The 7910-nt window shown below is 44.0% G+C and overlaps 1 long non-coding RNA gene across 1 annotated transcript in view; it reads right to left on the bottom strand.

Moving 5' to 3' along the window:
• Positions 1 to 4806: 4806 nt before the first annotated feature.
• The window catches only part of LOC122425151, an 8885-nt gene continuing 5781 nt past the window's right edge, over positions 4807 to 7910 (bottom strand). The window contains exon 3 of the long non-coding RNA XR_006264724.1: positions 4807 to 4915. This is a non-coding gene — a long non-coding RNA (uncharacterized LOC122425151). The remainder of the gene's footprint in view (positions 4916 to 7910) is intronic.

The following is a 7910-nucleotide window of genomic DNA, read 5'->3' as shown; positions in this document are numbered from 1 at the left end:
TTGTATTTTGGGTGGGAGCTGAAAGACTGGGAACCTTTTTTTTTTTTTCCTCCTGTCACTTTTTAACTTTCTGAGCACTTAAGCCACTGGTAATGAGTTTAGGGATTTCAGACAAGGCTGTTAAATTTTTGCTGAGGTCTATTAAGCTGTCTTTTCTTTCACATTATTTCGCTTCTAAAATCTCAAAATGAATTGCCATCAGTGGTATGGTGGCAAGGGCACAGGTTCTGGCAGTGATTAGACTTAAATTCTAGCTCTGCCTCTGCCTCCTCATTTTAGTAGTAGGCTATCCTTCCATGCACCTGGTTTCTGCACTTAACCATGTGCAGACACTTAACATGTCTTGGTCCATGTGAAGTGAGTAGATATCATGCACAGAATAACTGGAAAAGCATCTGCATTCTTGGGCTTGCCCTACAGTTCTCTGGCACAGTTATGAGAAGAACACGCTTATATTAGCAACTGGTCCCAGGAGGAGGAGGAAAAATACCTGGAGGAGAGCCACGCCTAGCCAGGTTCAACTTAGACATCTGACTTAGCCCAAAAGTGTATCTGTGGACTGAAAAAGTGATAATCGTTGTATAGTGCTGGGTCGTATCACAGCTAACCAACACACCTGTCAAGCATCCTTTATCCACCACCTTCTCCCATTGTCAAGGGGGATGGCTCGCTCTCAGCACTGCCCTGAGGGATGAGAAAGACACCAACAAGAATAAAGACACCAACAAGAACATCACCACCACCAACAAAAAAATCATTCAGTCTATGTGCTGAGTGGGTATGAACACACCCAGTGCACAACAGTGCTTCCTACCAGCAAGAGTCAGGTTTGTAGAGACAGGCAAGCATTTGTGGTTTCCAAGCAGTAACTGCCTGTGAGACTAAGAACACAGCCCTTACACCATGAAACATATGCCAGGGAGAGTTGTTGTTAAAATAGAATAAATCATTAGAAAACAAGATAATAGACAGGGAGAGGAAGGATATGACTAAAACTCAGATGCAAGCGTTCTTTAAGGATCCAGCTAAATCCAAAACCAAAAGATGAGCAGAAAGCCTAAGATTAACTTACTGTTTTTATTTTCCTTTGCTTAAGTCAGAGTCTACAACTCTCACAGGGGATCTAAGCATCCGTGACCCCCTTAATGGTAGATGCCCAGTGGCTGTGGGGGTCATCAAGGCAGATGAGCTGCATAAGCCCACTCACTTCAGTCATGGGTGGTAAAACTGGAGTTGGACCTGCACCCCACCCAGGGCCAAAAGAGCCGAGAGAGCAGGGGGCTAGAAAAGGGATGTGCAGGGAGGTGGCCTTCAGGACCAGATGCTCGGGCTGAGCAATGAGAGCACAGCTTAAACAAAGAGAAGAACTTGTCTGTACTGAAAAGTGTTAGCCGTTAAGTCCTCGAGGCCCTGTCTTATTTGATACTAACCAGCGAGGGAGTTCTGCACAGGGAAACCTTTACCTTTGTGTCTGTGGGTACCACTAAGGTCTTTTGAGTAATGTTGGTAACAAGTATGCAGCAGTTGAAGAAAGATCCTACAAGACTGAGGGTTGAAGGGTGGCAGGTGTGACTCAGTGTTGACAAATGTCTGATACAATGCTTCAAGAAAATTAGTTCACGAATCCATAATGCTTTACAGGTAACAAAATCATAGCAACTATTATCTTGTTTAAAAAAAATCCTGAAAATCTGTATGAAAGAAGATATATAATACAGGATAATTCATAGCTAGTTTATGAACAGTGTTTACAAAGCTCTAATAATACAAAATGCTATTGTAACCAGGAATTGTGATATAACCATATTAAGAAAGATGGGGGAGGAGAATTTAGAAAGTACATGTGGAATATAAAATTAATGGACCTAGAGAGCATCACACAGAGTGAAGAAAGTCAAAAAGAGAAAAAACATCATATATTAGCACATATATGTGGAATCTAGAAAAATGGTAGAGATGAACATATTTGCAAAACAGAGACACAGACATAGAGAACAAACCCGTGGACACCAAGGGGAGAAAAGGAAGGCGGGATGAAGGGGAGCCTGGGACTGACATCCATCCATCACTCTGTATAAAACAGAACTGACGGGAACCCGCTGCACGGCCAGGGAACCCTATGCAGTGCTCTGTGGGAATTAAATGAGGAGGAGACCTGGAAAAGAGGGAGTCTATGTGTATACACAGCTGATTCGTTTCGCTGTATAGTAGGAACGAACACTGTGGGACACATAGGAAGGCTATGAAAAGCCTAGACAGCACATTAAAAAGCAAGGACAACATTTTGCCAGACAAAGATTCATACAGTCAAAGCTATGGTCTTTCTGGTAGTTATACACAGATGTGAGAGTTGGATCATAAAGAAGGCTGAACGCTGATGAACTGATGCTTTTGAATTGTGGTGCTGAAGAAGACCGTGAGAGTCCCTTGGACAGCAAGGAGATCAAACCAGTCAATCCTAAGAGAAATCAACCCTGAACATACATTCGAAGGACTGATGATGAAGTTCCAATGCTTTGGCCACCTGGTGCAAAGAGCTGATTCACTGGAAAAGATCCTGATGATGAGAAAGATTAAAGGCAAAAGAAGAAGAGGGTCACAAAGGATAAGATAACGGTTGGGTAGCATCACTGGTTCAATAGGCATGAACTTGGGTGAACTCTGGGAGATGGTTAAGCAACAGGGAGGCCTGGCGTGCTACGGTCCAGGGGGTCACAGTCAGGCACAACTTAGTGATTGAACAATGATAGAAATTAACAAAACATTGTAAAATAACTATACTTAAGTAAACAATGTTTTAAAATTAATGAACTCATAAATATCAGTTTAAGCATATGATTTAGAAAAGGAGGTAAATAGGAGAAGAAAAAGTAAAAGAAAGAATTAAGACCAGTTCCCTCTGGCGAGTGGGACTCCTGGGTGGAGAGAAGTGCTGTTTTTCATGATAAACACTGTGGAAACACCACTTGACTTTTAGAACTCTGACTCCTATTGTTATGAAGAAGGAAATTAATCATCTATGCAGAAGCAAACAAAACAAACTGGTTCTATAATGACAAGTTCTGGGCAGCACTTGAAAAGATTTGGGAAAAAGGAAGAAAAAAATGAAATGTAAACCTATGCAAGCACAGCTTCTGCATTCTTGTACTCAGACCCCCACATGCATTTCTGCTCTCACTGCTTAGAGAAGATTTGCCAAAGCAGGAAAATACCCAAGAAGAGGTTTCATTAATCCAGCAGTAAACTTGCTTCACCCTAAACTGATGACCTTCTGTGAGGACACTGGCCCTCCCACTATCCTAAAGCAAAACTAGTAATGATATCTGTGTTGAAGGGTGAAGCTTGATGACGACATTATCAACATTCAACGTCATGAAAGTTTTGCCAAGAAGAATAAACACTGTCAAAGGGGTAGAGAAAAGAACAGGGGACAAGAACAACCCTATGCTCTTCTCAAATGTGAAAAGTATTGATGGAGAGAAATAAGTCAATAAAAATGCATTCAACCAGCTCTGTCAATTACAAAGCCAAATTAATGTAAATATCTACAATATTTCATCAAGAAACACTCAATTGGTGAATTGACTGATCCACTCAACACAAGCAATGTTGAGTCAGTATCAATAAATATTATGTTGAGTGGAAGAAGCCAAACACAAGAGTACATAGCCGCACTCGTTTTTTCTGCCATTGTTCTCAAAACTGTACATGTATGATGCACATACTCTTCTAGAATGATGTATTTCCTAAATTGACCCATTCTGAGGTTTACTCTTGTAATATTTCTGGAATATAATTCTTCTGAGAATACTCGTACCTATGGAGGTCATCGGGCATCCCTGGTGGCTCAAGACGGTAAAGAATCTGCCTGTAATGCAGGAGATCTGGGTTCAATCCCTGGGTCAGGAAGATCCCCTGGAGGAGGGCATGGCAATACCACTCCAATACTCTTGCCTGGAGAATCCCATGGACAAAGGAGCCTGGTGGGCTACAGTCCACTGTGTTACAAAGAGTCAGATACGCCTGAAGTAAGTGGGCACACACTCACGCATGGAGTTCATTAATGGTTACTGAAAACCTCCTGTGCTGTAGCTACGTTACAGGCATCATTATCTTTATACTCAGAGTAGCACTGAATTAGTTATCATGGTTCTAATTTAAAGATAGACAACTGAGGCTCAGAAGGATGAATTCCCCTTGCCCAAGACCCGGATGGCCATGCAGATCTACTTGACTCCAGGGTCGTGGCTCTTCTGACACTATCAGACTGTGGTAATTATTATTATTAATTTTTTTAGCAGCACTGTGAAGCCTATGGGATCATAGTTCCCCGACCAGGGACTGAACACACGTCCTCAGCACAGGAAACACCGAGTCTGAACCACCAAACTGCCAGGGAAGTCAATTCCTTTATTTTAAGAGGCATTTATAAGAGGAAACAAAGGATTGCTTGGACCTTGCAGAACATGGTCAGGAAAGGCAGGAGAAGCCTAGAGTGGATGGCGGTGGGGCAGCCTCTCCGGAGGCCCCAGCACTGTCTTCAGCATTGCTTCTTCTCCCACCATCCTCCACTCTTTCGGATGATTATGTGCCCGGATGCTTTGAGAAGTTCCATCATAGAAATTAACTTTGACAGTGATACAAAAACATTTGTCCTTCCCAGTGGGAAGCTAAATGAGAAAACAACTGATCAACGATGAGGAGAAGCCAAGAACGAACAAAACTGCAAAGTGATGATTCAAACTGCGGGGTGTCTTAGATGAATTATGTAAGTTTTCCACATGCACTAGGATTTGACTGTTGCCAAAGAAAGTAAGTAGCACCTCCATGATTTATTTAAGAGATTGTTTAAATTCACTTGATCCATAGTTAAGGCTCCAGAGGTGATATGACCCAGCCAGAATTGCTCTTCTTTCTGGAGTGAAAAGGAGAAAGAGGTAACTCAAGTTTCCTTCTGATCATAAAAGAATGGCTAGAGATTCTTTTAGAAATCTTTTTAGGTTGGATAAATGGTGAGAAAACAGAATCTGACCTCTCCGGAGTCAGTTTCATTTTTAAAAGCATCACAATGAAGCCTCCAGTAGGGAGATCACTGCTGCAGAAGACAGCTGCAAACAGTGACTTCTTAAAAACGAGACGGAAAAACAGACTAATGAATTTACAAAATGTAGGATGTGCCAAGAGTGTAATAAAAATCCATCCCACTTAGTGTCCACTCGTGTTTCAGCAAAACAGGAGCACTTGCAAAGTGCTGTAAATTAAATTATAAGGCACAATGATGATGCATAATTCTCTTTTATACACACACACACATACACATATATCTGGACAACTGAAGTAAAATCATTCTAGATGCAAAAAATTCCTTAATAACTAATTAGTAAACATCTATATAGGCCCTGTTACCAGGGGCTACATTGATACCAGGGGCTCTCTCTCATAACTCACATCAGTTTGTTAGAAAATCCTTCAAATAGATGCAGAATTTAACTTCCTCTGCTCTAAAAGTTGGGCTAAATCTCTTCTCAATGTCTTCAGGTGAATGCTTATGGAACAAGTTTATTTTATATAGATTTGAGTTTTAAAACATGATTAAAATCTCAATGGATGTGAATTTTTACAAATGCTAATTACTTCATATAGAATGCAAGGAAACAGTATTTCAAAGGATGGTGTGAAATCATAGAGAGTATATCATTGGTCTTTGCACCCCGTTCCTAACACAGAACTCCTGAAATCCTTGTAATCTCTTAGATGATAAGGCTACTAGGAGAACCTTTCCTTCTCTTATTTAGACTTTGACCCCAGTTCCTAACATAGAGCTCCTAAGTCCTTCGGAGTCTCCTGGGTGACAGGAAACTTTTGTCCTAATAAGGCGACTCCTGGAGGGCTGCATAATGGGGGCTGATCACCAGAAAGACCAAGCCACAGTGAGAAGCTTGGAACTTTCAGCCCTACCCCTCCTCCTCTGGGAAGGGGCGAGAGATCAGAGACTGAGCCTCCTCGATGAAGCCCCCATAAAAATCCCCAAAGTCTGAGCTTGGTATACTTCCAAGTTTACTGAGCACGTCCATGTGCCCAGAGGCCAGTGCATCCCAGCTCACTGGGGACACAAGCCTCTCTGCTTAGGACCCCTCCAGACCTCACCCCACCTCTCTTTATCCGTCTGATCATCTGCTTCCTTCATCACAGCCTTTATTATGTAATAAATCAATAAATGTAAGTATGTGTTTCCCAAAATTCTGTGAGCTCTTCTAGCAAATGACAGAACCCCAAGAAAGGAGTCTGGAAACCTGTGCTTTATGGCAAGTTGGTCAGAAGCCCCAGCGACAACCAGGGACACACAGCTGACCTCTGAGGTTGAGGGCGGTCCTGTAGGACTGAGCCCTTAACCTGTGGCGCCAACACTGACTCCAATCAGTGTCAGAATGGAATGGAATTGAGGACATCCCGCTGCTGTGGCAGAGAGCTGCATGGTGTGGGCAGAAACCCACACGGCCGGTGTCAGAGTGTGAGTGTGGCAGCCTTGTGTGCGTGAGGGACACACAGGAGAGCGCCTTCCACGCAGATGGGGACGATGTGGCTCGTAAACCACGCTGACGCTACTGCCATATGGAGCCGCCACTTTAGCTGGTAAATCAAAATACCTGTCATGCTTGTCCAGGATGAGTCTCGAAAGACATGAGTTTTTAATTATCAGATTCTCTCAGTAAAGCATCTGTCACATAAACTGTAGCCACCCAATAATTCTAATTTTTCTTTCCATGATCCAACTAGACAGTTCTTTTTATAACAGAGCAACCCTTGTCAAAATAGTGTTACTTTTCAAATCAAACTGCCAATTTTAGGAAAATGAGGTCAAAAACACCATGCTTCTTCCTCTCTTTTTCTCTGCTTCTATTATTAAGTAGAGTAACAATGACAGTCATAATCATGAGGAATGAGAGAGAAACCTTTTCAATGTAAATCCCACATTTACATTTCTAGTTCAGACTTCTAGCTGGTTCATATATCTCATTGTCTCCATGTGGAAGTCTAACAGACACGACAATCTGAAAATGTCCAAACTGATTTCTTAAAATATTTGCACCCTGCATCACCTACACATCTTAGTTGATGGAAACCTCATCCTTCCAGCTATCCAATTCTTCCACAGCACAACACTTTGGGAAGCTTCCCACGTTGTCATGAAAAGTGAAAAGTGAAAGTGAAGTCGCTCAGTCATGTCCGACTCTTTGGGATCTCATGTTCATGGGATTCTCCAGGCAAGAGTACTGGAGGGGGTTGCCATTTCCTTCTCCAAAGGATCTTCCCAACACAGGGATCGAGGTCTCCGGCACTGCAGGCAACTCTTATTACTGTCTGAGCCGCCAGGGGCTCCACATCCAATCTGTCAGAAATCCCTGTGGTTCTACCGCGATCTGACAACTTCTCACCACATCCCCCTCCACCATCACGGTGCCGGCCGCCACCTTCCTTCTCCTGCACTGATGCAACAGTCCCCATTCTGCCAGACCCCTACGGCCAGCTCTCAACAGAACCATGGAGGGGACGCTTCCAAACCGTGACTCGGGTCCTGTTCTTCCCCTGCTCAAAGGCCAGCAGTGGCTTCCCCGGCGCCTCGCAGTAGTGGCTACAATCTCCACAGGCGTCTCCACCCCACTGCACCCTCCCGCCCGCCCCTCCCCCTCCCGCCCCTCTCTCCCTCCCCCTGCTCCTTCTCTCTACTCCCGCCCCTCTCTCCCTCCCCCTGCTCCTTCTCTCTACTCCCGCCCCTCTCTCTCCCCACTTGCTGCCTCTCTCAGTCCCCCTGCTCCCTCCCGCCCCTCTCTCTCCCCCTGCTCCCTCCCTCCCTCCCGCCCCTCTCTCTCTCCCCCTCCCCCCCGCCCCTCTCTCTCTCCCCCTCCCCC

This window comes from Cervus canadensis, chromosome 22 (assembly GCF_019320065.1).
Source record: "Cervus canadensis isolate Bull #8, Minnesota chromosome 22, ASM1932006v1, whole genome shotgun sequence".
NCBI lineage: Eukaryota > Metazoa > Chordata > Mammalia > Artiodactyla > Cervidae > Cervus > Cervus canadensis.
The sequence above is the reverse complement of the archived record's forward strand: the minus strand, read 5'-3'. Positions and strand labels throughout refer to the sequence as shown.